This window comes from Poeciliopsis prolifica, unplaced genomic scaffold (assembly GCF_027474105.1).
Source record: "Poeciliopsis prolifica strain line A6 unplaced genomic scaffold, Auburn_PproV2 SCAFFOLD008, whole genome shotgun sequence".
Lineage (NCBI taxonomy): Eukaryota > Metazoa > Chordata > Actinopteri > Cyprinodontiformes > Poeciliidae > Poeciliopsis > Poeciliopsis prolifica.
Genome location: NW_026562383.1, coordinates 12,521,272 through 12,535,136, shown reverse-complemented (window position 1 = coordinate 12,535,136; position 13,865 = coordinate 12,521,272). Strand labels below are relative to the sequence as shown.

At 36.9% G+C, this 13,865-nt stretch overlaps 1 protein-coding gene across 9 annotated transcripts in view; it reads right to left on the bottom strand.

Annotated features, from left to right (window-relative positions):
• kmt2cb (lysine (K)-specific methyltransferase 2Cb) overlaps window positions 1–10,670 on the bottom strand; it is a 74,438-nt gene extending 63,768 nt beyond the window's left edge. For all 9 annotated transcript variants that reach the window (XM_055033177.1, XM_055033182.1, XM_055033180.1 and 6 more), the window contains exon 1: window positions 9,941–10,670. The gene's annotated coding sequence lies outside the window, so the exon portion shown is untranslated. The remainder of the gene's footprint in view (window positions 1–9,940) is intronic.
• Between the last annotated feature and the right edge of the window lie 3,195 nt (window positions 10,671–13,865).

The following is a 13,865-nucleotide window of genomic DNA, read 5'->3' as shown; positions in this document are numbered from 1 at the left end:
GTTCTTACACTTGGAGGAATGAAACCTTTTTCAGTTTCAGTGAAAATAAAAGTCACAGTAAGCACAGGTATATGAAGGTATTCAGCAAAAAACAGCATGATGCATGTTGAGACATGTTTGTGGTTCCTTCAGACTGTGAGTGAGTGTAAAACTAAAGGTGGATAACAAGAAGGGTGAATGGAGAACCTAAAAGTAGTTCTGTTTTACCTTTCTGATATTTTGAAAAAAAAAAAAACTAGATAAAATTTTTAAACAGATGTCAGAGACAGACTTATTTTATTGTTGCAGAAAGACAGTGAAATTGGCAATGAAATGTAGCAGAAAACCCCCCCAGAAAAATCACAGGTGTGCCTATAAATACATGTAAATAATGCATTGCTAAATATGTATAGCATAGCTTTGTCAGACCATTTTAGTGGGGGAATTATTGGTGTTGAGCAATATGATGGCCAATGGGAGGCACCTCTTTCTGAGTCTGGCTGTTCTACAGCGGATGCTGCGGAAACTCCTGCCAGATGCCAACTAGATGAATAAACCACGGAGAGGTGGGTGGAATCGGAGTGGATCTGGTGAGCTCTGGCTAAGCAGCGTCTGTGTGCAATGTTTTGGATGGTGGGGAGTGGAGTCCCAATGATTTTTTTTTTGTTGTTGCCCAAAACCACTCTTCACATTCTGTATGTCGTGTTTTTTGACTTAATAAATATTTATCTAGATTAAAACGTCTGAAAACCGATACACATGAAGCTAGACAGCAGTGGTAAAAAGACCAAAATATAAAAGCTTCACCACAGAGAACAAGATGCACCAATTAGACTTTTTACTATATTGTTTATATTTCAGCATTGATTCCTCAATATATGAGGTCTTGTTAATATAATCTAATCACAGAGATGCATTTGTTTCACCCGGATAAATTAATAATACCTTCCAGTTTGATGTACAATAATTTGTTGTTTTTTGAGAAATCTGGTCTAGCCAGTTATAGTTTAATATCCAAGAGCGAAAACATTCTGCAGGTTCATGAATAAAAAGGTAGTAGTTTTAAGACACATGAAGAATATGAAGGGACTTTTCCCAGTCAGTGGAAATGCATTTATTCCTAAAACAAAAGAACCAGTTCCTGCATGTGTTCTGCACCTCAGTGACAACTATCTGTTCAACAACAGAACCTTGCTTAAAAAGGGTCATGCAACAAGATTCTGACTCTAAAAATGGCCTCAAATCCATAACAATAGGAGTGAAAAAAGAAACTAACCAAGGTGTTGCAGTGGTCCAGTCAAAGTCCAGGACTAAACTAGACAGGAATGCTGTGACTGGACGTCCAAGAGGCCGTGAATGAACAAACTCAATGAAGTGAGGCAACACTGTCGAGACAAATGGGCCTGACAGTGGAAACTTCAACAGGAATGTGAAAGTGAAGATCATAAAGTTGATTACAAAAGCTGCTAAATCATAGGATTTTTCTTTTTATAGTAAAATCTAACAAGTGAATGAGTGTACATACTTGATAATACTTTACCATTAAAGTGTATGTGTGGGGTACCCCTTCCCAAATGCAGACAAAATTACACTAATTTAAACATCCATATGCAGATTAGACAACATTTTGAACATTTATGAAGCAATTAGTTTCTGTGATCTATGCAGTTATTTACAGCTCTTTAGGTGACCTCACAGGTCTCCGGTCAGATTTACTTCTGAATTTTAACGAGGCAATTAAAACCTTCAAATGTTCTCTCATGAAGTAATTTCACTGATGATTTCGGTTTATGTTTGGCCCGCAAAATGCTGAAAAATAAAATCAAAGTTCAACTTCTGCTTTATATAGATAATCAAGATCTACCTCAACAAAGGTGATCTCAAAAGATGATATGCTACCACAATCTTTTACTGTGGGTCTGGTGCACTTCTAGTGATATACAGTGTTTTTGTGCAACACCATTTGGAATATTCAGTTCCCACAATACGTCACTCCTACATCCGGGTGCTCTGTTGCCATCTTGATAGAAAGGAAAAAGCTCCCCACCTCATTGATCGCACATAAGAGGACCACAATGGTTGGAGATTGTTGGATTCAAGGGTGTAAAAGCAAATGTGATAAAACAGTATAGAGAAGTTTTCATTACATCCCAGGAAGATGAGCAAACTCTGTTACTAAGCATCAAGTGTCAACTAATGTGGCTGGGTCATATCCTGAGGGAACAACTGCCATCTAATACAGTCCATGTACTGAACAAATTTCTGTAAAAATGTATTTTGGAGGCAAACCTGCATATGTGTAAGATAGATCCATTTGCACAAAGTAGAAACAAAGTTATAAAATCTAAATGTGCAAATACACATTTCTTCTTGTTTAACGCCAGCGCTTGAACAGAAAAAAAAAACCTGCTGTATTTCAGCACGTACTTTGATATACATGCAATTCCTGCTATTTCACCATATTTGTATTTATGTAATGTTAATAAAACAGTAGTACATTAAGCAGGTGGTAGACAAGGAGGCAGTAGACTGAACATGATGGTTAATTCTCAGGCCTTCTTCTTGTTATTAATGTGTTTTTAGGAGTTTCTGGTGCTTCAACTGACAATGTACACAGTAGAAACAGCCTTTCTTTATGCTCTTAAAGCTGGAGTATGCAACTTTTACATATTTTGGAAACTGTCACCATGTGACCTTGTGGTAGTATGGTATGAGATAGAAAATCTGTGAAAAATGTAGCTTCTCTGCCTTTTCCCAGTGCTAACTGGAATCAACCAATCAGAGCCACCGGTGGATCTAAGCGCTGTCAACCACAATCAACCACACGGCCAGCACTTCTTGCAAATCCTTTAGTGTTTTCTTTTTAATTTCTCTAAAATTCCCAATCTGGAAAAATAGATTTTCTACAGGACACATATGAGTTTTTCCGCGTCTCTTTATGTCACTATTATTTTCTCTGCTTTTTGAATTCTTGATGGCTGTTTTCACAATGCCATCATACTTATGTAATGCAGAATACATTTTTACTAACTTTTACTGTACAATAGAATTATTTTTGATGCTTTGCAACCTTTAAATAAAGAATTCATATGAGTTAAAATCATACTGTGAGCTGATTTTTTTTTATTATTAGGCTGAAAACATTTTACTACAGCTCAAGACTTGAAGAATGAAAGCATGGGACTCAACAGTTTAACAAATATTTCATTACCCATGTTATTCTTTTTATTTTTATCTTTTCCTTGAAAATGAATAAATAGTGGTTGTTTTCAAATGATTTAAAAAAAGGCATTTCAAACACTTTGAGGAAATGTACATTACAGAAATATGTACTATTCAAAATAATTCACTTGATTTTTGTGATGATTACCGGAGCTGTTTGTATAGTGACACATTCAGATACAGGTCCATCATATGCAATTAGTTATTCTGTAGCGAATTTATTTTGGAGGCAAACCTGCGTAAGTGGAAGACAGATCCATTTGCATCCGTCTTTAAACATCCCATAGGAAGCCATGACGGCCAGGCACGTGTGACCTTTAAAAAACATCAACCAACCAAACACAAGTAATTTATTAAATCTACTTAATTTTAATCATGCTCAAATAATAAGTGCATGTTCATCTGCATGCAGTCTTCAGTTGACTTTTTTTTAAAAAAAAAAAAAAAAAGGTTGGTAATGCAACAAAGTTTTGTTCAGCATGAAAAAAATGGGCAGCTACAAATGTTTAATACTTATTTTAGCTATTTAAAGAACATTTATAATGAAAATTTGCATTTCAGGAATACACAATGCCACATTGGCGGACATTAACCTGTGTTTCACAAGAGGCTGTTGATAGGTTTAGACCCCAGTTGTTCAGCCAGTTCACTATTAAGTCCCAAATGTGACTAGTGCTGACTTAGGATTGTACCTGACCTTAACCAGAACACGATTTCTTAATCATAATCTTCATTTTATGTACATTGTCTTGATTAATATCTTTTCAACCCAATTGTATTAGAAGATGGATACATTACATACATACAACACCAACACTATTGCAATTAGAATTTTTTTTTTTAAATCAATCCAATCCTTCAAAAGTAATACATATTATCTAGTGTTTTCAAATGATATTCATCCCAATATATATATATATATATATATGCTTATATTTCAATGATCTGTACAAGTTGTTTTTTTAATACAGTATTATTCTCTCATATATTTTAACGTTATGTTTGCCTTTGTTTGTTACTATAATCTAAATTGTAACTTTACAGTGATGCGCACAATAGCTTACTTAAGAAAGGACATTACACTTTGAAGAATATCAATTTTCAGAAATCACCTTTCACATTAGGCCAAGTGTATAATGCATCCTGGCATCATGTGTAAAACGTTTAAGAGACAAAAGAATGTTGGTTGACCACTTGTCTTAGAGAGGTCAACAAAAGTCGCCAGAGCAGAAGCTAATAAAAGAAAGTTCAGGCAGCGAAAGGACATACTGACCAAAGCCAACTTTGCACCAATTAGGATCTAACTGCACTATTGGGGTGCTATGGAGGTACAGGAGTAAAGTACAACCCAAATAAGGAGGCCTTATCCTCGATGCAGACGACACAGACTCGAGTCCTGGCCTGATGACCTTTGCCACATGTCTCCCCCACCTATCATTACCTACTTTCTGGTCTAACCACTCTAAAATAAATGGCAGCTGAGACAAAAAAAAAACAAAAAAAACATAAAACTTAAACATTTGCACTGTAGATAAGTGGATCAGAATGCGACTACATGGACCGTGTTAGAATTAATTAAATTAGTTAACATTAAATTTAAACTAAAACTAATTCCATAACTGAATATGATCAGGATCGGTTTTAAAAGTACTGTAAGTTAGGATTTGGTGCTATAGATTGATAGAATTAAACTACAAATGTAGGTTTTGCGTACATTGAACTCATTTTACAAAACAGACAATGTTATCTTATCAATCTGTGCTGCAGTACAAACGAATAATACCAATATTAGTAAACTAATGTTACTTTTGACAATAAATCCAAGCTTTAGAAAAGTTTAGGAAATAAACTTTTCTAAAGCAATAACACTGTTGCTAAGGCAGTGATACTTTATATCCCAAATATAATAAGACATTCAGAAATGACTCTGAAATGGAATCGTCTGGAATTCATGTAGTCAGCCTGGTGGAGTCTCACAGCAGTAGATCCCCACACCAGACATTTTTAATTTTGCCACTGAAACTGAGGAGTGAAAGTATAAGTGCTATTTATTTAGCATTATTTATTTTTCATAAGTAGTATAATGTTGGGTGTGGTAAGGTAAAGGTAAGTCTGTTACAGGAGAGACTGGTCCATATCAAAATAATGACGGCACCTCAAGGTGATGATGGCACATGAAAATAGAGATGCAGTTTTGAGGCAGAATCTCTTTATAGGACTATCCTATCACTGTGTAGTAAATACATACATTTTACTTATACAATTGAATATAAATAAAAATTTGGAATCTGAAATGTTTTAAATCCAACTAATTTGTACACTGTATTGCTGTGACACAGTGTAAAGTTGGAATGCTAACTAAAAAAAATACAATGAAAAAGTCAACTTGTTGAAGTCAGCTTTGACGGGACGTGTGAGATGCAGGTGAGGGGCTGAACTGCAGCAGATGTGACTTTGTTGAAGTACAGCTTCCCTACTAGTTTGCTAAAAACGATTGGACAACCCATTCAATATCTTGCCAAAGATAGTCAGTGCATTAAAATAAAAAAAAAAAAAAAGTTGCATACACTGAAATGAAGGTGGTTTCAAAAAAACTTGATTACAAGACCAACCTTCTGGGTGCAAACAGAATCACTACAGAGCAACAGGTTCTTTATTGCGCAGTACTGTACTGTAAATTTTCTCAAATATCTTTTTTGAAACCATTTATTCATTTTTCAGAATACCAAAGAACATAGTGCAACTAGTTACAAAATGCTTTATTAGCGGTTACATGCCCAAGGACAGAGCTGATTGAATATCTTGACTTTTTTGTTTACTGTGACCATGATTTAATCGAAGTACTTGGAACTATTTCCAGGGATAACCAAAAGAATAACAAAAGGACAGGTAAAAAAAAATTAATAATACTGGTCTTTGCATATCATGGTCCTTTTGATACAACAATGTACTTCAAACTTCTGACAGACGACATTTCTCAAAAAATCTTATTCTTTTTACAAAATAACATCTGAAAAGGATCCACACATACCAAACAAGATTGTTTTTACTAAAGAGCAATTACATATAAAAAAAAAAGAAAAAAAAAGAAGAAGTTTTAGGTCCAGTCAAAGAAATATTTTCTTTAAATGTTTTACTATTTAGCACATCAGCTGTGATGCATTCTCTGATGTTACTTCTGGAGATGGAAGGTACTTACTGAAGAAAATGCTACATGAACTACAAAAATGTAATATCTCCAGATTCAAGTATTTTTGTATTGTAAATGCATAAATATAAAGAATAAGCAACCAATACACACAAGTCAGACAGGAGAAATGTGCACAAATTTGACTGTTACTGTTCACTGAATCATTTTGTGAAAAATGGGGTCCGTTTCCAAAACACGAACAATGAAGGGCTGCTTTCGCAATATTTTTCTCACAATGGTGAAACCACAACAAATTCGATCTTTGCTAGCTGACCCAAGATTTTGTACTATTTCAAAAAAAAAATCTAAAGCTGAATTTTTATTACTGTTTTAAAATATATTCTGACAAGACTTCCTTTGTTTTTTTTAACTTCAAGACATCTGAAGGTGCTGTGGCAAAAAGTGTCATAAATCGATGGGTTACAATTACAAAATACACAAAGGTTATAAAAGAAGTACGATTTAAATGCCTTAAATATTTTGAAGATATCGTTCCAATGATTTAGTCTTTTTTCTTTTTTTAACAAAGTACTAGGGTGATCGGAATTTTCACTATGTGAAGAATGGAGTAACACAGTGCTACCCTAGCCCCACCTATTGCTGCACAGCTATGAAAGAAACAGTGAAGTTGTGGAAATGCCATTTTCATACAAGATGGTTGGTTTGCTGGCTACCAGAAGAGCTAACCCCATTAATAACCCAACCATTTATAGCTCTGAAACTCTGCTACTATTCAGCAAAATAAGCACTTGAAAACTCATTTTATGTAATAGATTTATGTTGAAATAATGTATTATAAAACTGGTACACTTACCAAAAGCAGTCATTTAATTACAATCTCATTTGTACATGAATGGGGGAAGAGATTTCAGCGTACCGGTTATTTGCCCCTTAGCTATTTCATGCAGATGCATTTTGGCTGTTTTATCCCCAACTTTTTTGTGGGGGTATTAAATGTAGCAGTCTAAAATGGAACGCTCCATATCGCTTGTACACCAATTTGTACAGGCAATACAAACTGGGGTCCTTTTTGTACCCACTTCGACAACAAAGGATCTCAAGCGATTTTCTACAATCTACATAATGGAAAAATAATTATCTGACTGCAATAAATGTTCTCTAGTAACTAGAGGCCACTTGAAGCTATTTTAGTTCAATATGGGATTATAATCTGTCATATTTCATAAGTGCCGACTTGCCCAATAGAAATCAGAACTTAAATAGAAATTGCATATCATAAAAGGTGCTCAGGAAGAGTACTGAACATAGGCAAGTTACATTACACATGGGATTTGAATATTTTTATGACCAGTAAAATGAATACATTTCAGATATTTTTGTGCTTTACAGCTAACAAAAATTTAATTTCTCTGGAAATTGTAATACGGAAAATAGTGTCAATCTACAGCTCTGCTGAAGTTTTAAGAAAGCCCAGCTTCCTTTAATGTTATCTAGCACTTCTGCAACACCAGCAGATGACAAGGATCACCAAGTCATCACCGAGTTTAAAAACTATACCCTGGACTTCAGGCAAAATAGATTCTGAGCCTCACTTCCTTCAGATTCTGGGATAAATTTCAACTGAAATAAAAAAATTACTCTATTTTCATCTGAAAAGGATGACGTTGATCCGGTTGGCAACACCTCAGGCCTTTTTCTCCGTTGTTCAGAAAAGACTCTTTCTGTAGCTGAATGCAACAATTTCTTGGTTGGAATGTATGACATGTCCTGAAAATGTTGCCGTGTGCTAGCTGAACCTCTCCAAAACAAAAACTTCTGTCAAGGTTGTGCACTGTTTTCTACCACACTTTTTTCTTCAAATTAACTTTCCAATAAGCTAGTGTACAACAAAATATAAAACTCTCAACAACTTATTTACCATTTACCTTTTGTGGTTTACTAACCATAGAGGTGGTGTCAAATGCGAGTTTGACAACTGTTGGGTCAGCAGTCTTCTGCACGTAGGCTATGACATAACATTTTTGTATTAAAGACATTTCTTTAAATTGATTTTAATATTGCAGTATTCTGAGTAGTTATATTTTGAACTTTTATTAGATTTAAGCCTTCACATTCAATCCTAATATAAATAAATGGTTAGAATAGTCTGTGTGGAACAGACCAGCTTGTTTTTTTAATAGAATTACTAGAACAAATTAACTTTTCAAGTATGTTCTTATTTGCTGATATGCACTCATAGGCATTCAATAATTAAGACATTGTAGAAAAGGGATGAAATGGCTATATGTGGATATGAAATGAGATTATAGACTGATGAATGGGACAAAATCACGCAGAACTAAACATTGGAGAAAACAACATTTTATTGGCATCACGTCATAATGATGAGAAGTGTTGAAAGAGCAATTATTACACAGCCAAACCATCTTTCACAGCTGGATTTGCCCCCACTACTCGCCTACACCAGTGTTCAAAGTCTACAAAATGTTTTTTACTTGATGTTCGCTACGGTATAATATACATATTACGAAATTATTGGCATGAACATGTTTTAAGAAACAGGTGGTTACTACCCAGCGATGCACTGTATGGAGACAGTTCTCAAAAATGGTAGGATTACATATATTTTCGACTATAAGTCAAGACAAAAAGACAACCCTAGATGTGAACATTCCGACATGCACTGGTGGGACATGCAGTGCATAGATTTTTTTTTAAGCGGTTATGGGCAGCAGGGGGTGCAAATTAAAACATGCTAACGTTAGCTTTTGTTAACCCACATCTTGGGCACAAAGCAGCTGCACAGGAGCTAACTACAGCTAGAGCTAGCCTGTTGTGTAGGAACTCTGTCGCCTTTCCTCGATCGTACAGACTAAAGAGACACTGACATCGACCAAATTCGACAAAAATTGCAAAAGCATAAATTGATCCACCATGTCCTGGCCGCCCATACACAGCTGACTGGATTTAGTTTCAGGAAGACAACTCTGAAAAGAGGCTAAAGGAGCAAACAGGTTACCAGTGGATGCAGATAGTTCACCAACTCATCCGAACTACAACCCACAACAAAACGTTTCACACGAACGCGCTTTTTCTTGATCTCTGAATAGGACGGGAAGCATAACATGCAACTTTTTTCATATAATCAACGACCAATCGAAAAGAAGGCGACGATCCGGAATTGTGCCCAGCACACAAAGGCTCGGTCTATTCAATGGAACGGAACTGTTCCAAAGAACTACAATGCCCCTCTAAAAGTGAAAATGCTACATTACACAACGACGCTGAATCTGATTTCTACTTCTCTTAGACAACTTGGGATCGTTGTGTATGGTTGTTCATACAGAACACGGTGTGAAACGGAATAATCACCCATTTTCGGTTTATATAGCACCGATGAACCTTTCCATTTAACGTTCCGTTCAATAGTCTGAGTCATGAAAAGCCGAGGCGGCGACAAATCCCCCCTCCCCTCCATCAGACTGGAGGATGATGATGATGTTGGCTCAGACTCACTTCAAAAAGGTTAAATTCATTACAGAAATCAAGCTAACAGCGACAGGAAAGAAAGTTCAGATTACATCTTACCTTCCAGTCCTATGGACAGAGAATTATCCTCTTCATGTCCCAAAATACTGGGGGGATGAAACGTCGTACTTTTATTTGCCAGCAAGCTAGCGAGCTAATGGAGCTAGCTAGCCTCTCTCCAATGAAACAACACTGCAGTTCTCAAAAATGCACAGCACATATCATTATATCCCAGCGTTGCAATGGTATTCCCAACTTTGCCCATTTGATGGAAAAGCGGCTGATGTAAATCCAAAGGAAAAGCACTTCACTGGCTCGCTCATTTGCGGGGGATCACTTTCCTTTCTCCAATGACAGCTGTCGAGTTCGGGTTATAATACAGCTAGTTGCTGTTAGCCACCCAAGTCTACGGCCAGCAGCAATTTCTCCACCAACACACAAAACGCCCTCAAATCCGAAATTCAGGCTGCCCTACGAGCCAGCTTCCCGTAAACTTCAAATGCGAATCCTCGGGGAAAGTATGGCTGCGGCTGAAGCAAATGTTGGGTACGGACCGCTGGCTTGGCAACTGGTTCTATTTTCTTCAGCTGCGACAAGCTGCGGGACCAAACGGCCAGTTAGAAGACTCTCGTAACCAGCCTGCCACGCAGTAACAACAGGCTCCAAAAATGTGCAAAAACAAACATTGGCTTCCCTAAAAATGACACTCAGTCTGCCACACGGACCGAGTAGAAATATCAGCAATAAACATGACAAAACCAAGTTGAAGATGACGCTTCTGTGTACTCTATAACGGTGGCCATATCTAATGATAAGTGGCACCGAAGCACAGCCCCCCTAGGCTCCCAACAAAATAGACCCACCTCCTCCAAGCAGAACTAGACCGGACGATTATTTTTAGATCGATTTAAATGGTTAGAAAATACGCATTTCAAGTATTTAGCAAATGTATTCATCTATCGATAAGACGAGACAACAAATAATAGGAAGCAGACCGTTTCACAATTTCTTCAAAATACTCTCTGACCCTGCGGAGTGATATGGACATTTAGTAAATAAAATAATGGCATGGGAAAACACGAAAAGACGGAATGTGGATTTCACTCTTATCTGAACTGGACTGAAAATAGTTAACGCTCCAGCTCATGCAAAAATATTCCAGCAGCAGCTGCCAGAAGTGAATCCAACTGTCGGCATTTGTAATTACAATAAAACACGGAGGGGTTGTTTTTTTTTTCGCGACAAACATGGACGTTTAAATCACGAACAAATTGGGGTTCAGCTTGCTCCCTTGTGCCTTTTCTTCCTCTCTGTCCCCTCTACACACCCAACCCCCATTCACACACTTACACTTACACATACACGCACACACAGCAGACATTGCATTGCAAGTAAAGGTAGCTTGCAACCAGGCAGACATATATAGGCTGTATACTCTGTACATGCAGGGGTTAACTTTCGTAAAAGTCCCCAGGGGTTGGCTTTCAGCTGCACATAATGTGAGCTAGAGAGGAGGGTGTTGTTTATTTACGTTCATTTTACTCTTTTATGGGCCCCTCACAACCTCACATACCTCTTTTTTTGAGTTACGCCAGAAGAAAAGAATATTATAAATACAAAAATACACAATTTGTTTTAGCATTTAGCTTAGGCATCTTTTTGCCAAACTAAGAGCTCCCCCTACTGGGTAACACGAGGTAGTTGAATAACATCTTCAGGCGCATTGCCTCATAAAATCATTCCACTCAACTTTTCAAAATTTTTGCCTTGGTTAAAAAAAAAGGAAAAAAAAAGTGTAAACTGATGCATTACAAGTAGACTCACGATATGAGTGGCAGAAAATTACCACAGAACATAACCCTGAACATCAGGCTGTGAAGATATGTTTTTTTCAGAATGGACAAGGAAGGTGGTTAGAGTTAGAGAGGATGTATGGAGACAACACAAGGCAATTCCGAAAGAAACACATTTGCAGAATTTTACAGGCAGTGAAATACCTGAGACTGTGCTGGAGGTTCACCTTTGAATAGGACCAGAACCTTAAACGCATAGCCAAAGCTTCAATTGTGTAGTTGATCAAAGCATACTATTGTGTTACAATGACCAAGTCAAAGTTCAGACCTACATTTTACAAATGCACAACAAACCTTTCAGTAAATAAAGAAGCAGTTAGTTTTTTTTTCTTCGAAATTGTACACTACTTTGCATTGGTAATGTTGTGGAAATCTTTCTTTGACAAAGAGTGAGGAAAAACTGTCTCAAAACCCAAAGAACCAAAGAAAGAATATATTCTTAATCAGTATTTATTGGAAGGTTTTGCAGCGTTCGAAGTCTCTGTTCACTGATCGCAGTCAGGAGAAAGAGCCTCGAGCAGAACACAGCTTACCATTTTATAGGGAGAGTTTCTTTCCATTCACATAGTTTGATAATCTACTTGGTTACAGAACAGCTAGCAAGCACACATACCTTCTTTTACTAGGGGAGTCAAGCACGTCATGAAAGTAAGGGTGCATAGAAGAAACAATGGAATAACTTTATTGAAATTTCAAGGCCCAAGAAGTAGCTTCAGAAGACATTCTCTTGAGCATGTGCATTATACAACTATCATTATACTGTAATGCATTGTTTTACTCATAATCATGTAGTTATAAATAAATGAATAACATTATTTAACTACCTTCTTCAACTATAGATAAAATACAATTACCAAGAACAGTTGGTGTTACTGTTGCCTTGCAGCAAGAAGGTCCTGGACTCGATTCCCATCTTGGAGTCTTTCTGCATGGAGTTTTCATGTTCTCCCTGTGAATGCATGGGTTCTCTCCAGCTTCCTCCCACAGTTCAAAAACATGACTGTAAGGTTAATTGGTTTCTCATTGGTTTCTCATTGGTTTCTAATTGGTGTGCATGCATGGTTGTTTGTCCTGTCTGTCTCTGTGTTGCCCTGTGATGAACTGATGACCTGTCCAGGTTGTGCCCCGCCTCTAAATGCAAAATATCTGCTGGAGAGAGGCGCCAGCACTTCTCCTTACCCCATGGGGACAAAGGTGTAAGAAGATGGATGGATGTTAGAATTGTTTAGAGAGAGAAGCAAGCCTAATTTGCTATAAAGTAATAATATGCAGAAGCAATTAATTATTCTAACAAAACGAAGATTTCAGTTCAGTGAACTATTTAACAACGATTCTTAAAAAAAAAAATGTCTCATGGCACTCCATAGTCAGAGGAAAATTGCTTGTTGGGCCATTGACTTCGCAGCAACCCCTCGCATTGAGCATACCTGTATCAAAACAGATACAGGTATATTGTGTGTGTGTGGGTGGGTGTGCGAGTGTCTGTAGGTGTGTATGAGTGTGTATCAGACTCTATTAGTCACATCAGATGGCATGTTGCTGGTCACCAGTGTTTCTTGACTCTGTACATACTGGTGTCACTTTCTGAGTTATGATCTGTGTGGTAGTGTGTGTTTACACCACTAACAACTACTGAGCTAATTATTCAATCTGCACTGAATAAAATAGAAATAATGCTACACATACACAGATAAGTTGAGCATCTCATCCCGTTCCCATTGTGGGAGTGCACTAACTATTTGTTATCTCATCCCTTGCCGGCAGCTGGCCTTGGTCCTCCCTTTTACCTATACAAAGAAGAACTGTTCTTATGAGACAAAGTTACCGGTTGCATCTGACAAGGAGAGAGGAGGAGAAAAAAGAACTCATGCAACTCAGAATGTTTTACACATGTCTTGGTGCAATCTGAAATATTGTAGATAATTAATTTTGTTCCAGAATTTCTGGTGCAAAAACAGCAAATTGGTGGGCAATCCACACAAATATAATAATATAAGACACATAACAGCAAGAAAAAACGAGTAGCCGTATGTGGAAAATGCACCATAAAATTAGGTGCAGTTATTAAAAATAGCAAACTTTGTTCCAAAGGAATGTGCAACTGAGTAGGGTCTTTTGAAAATTTATAAAAT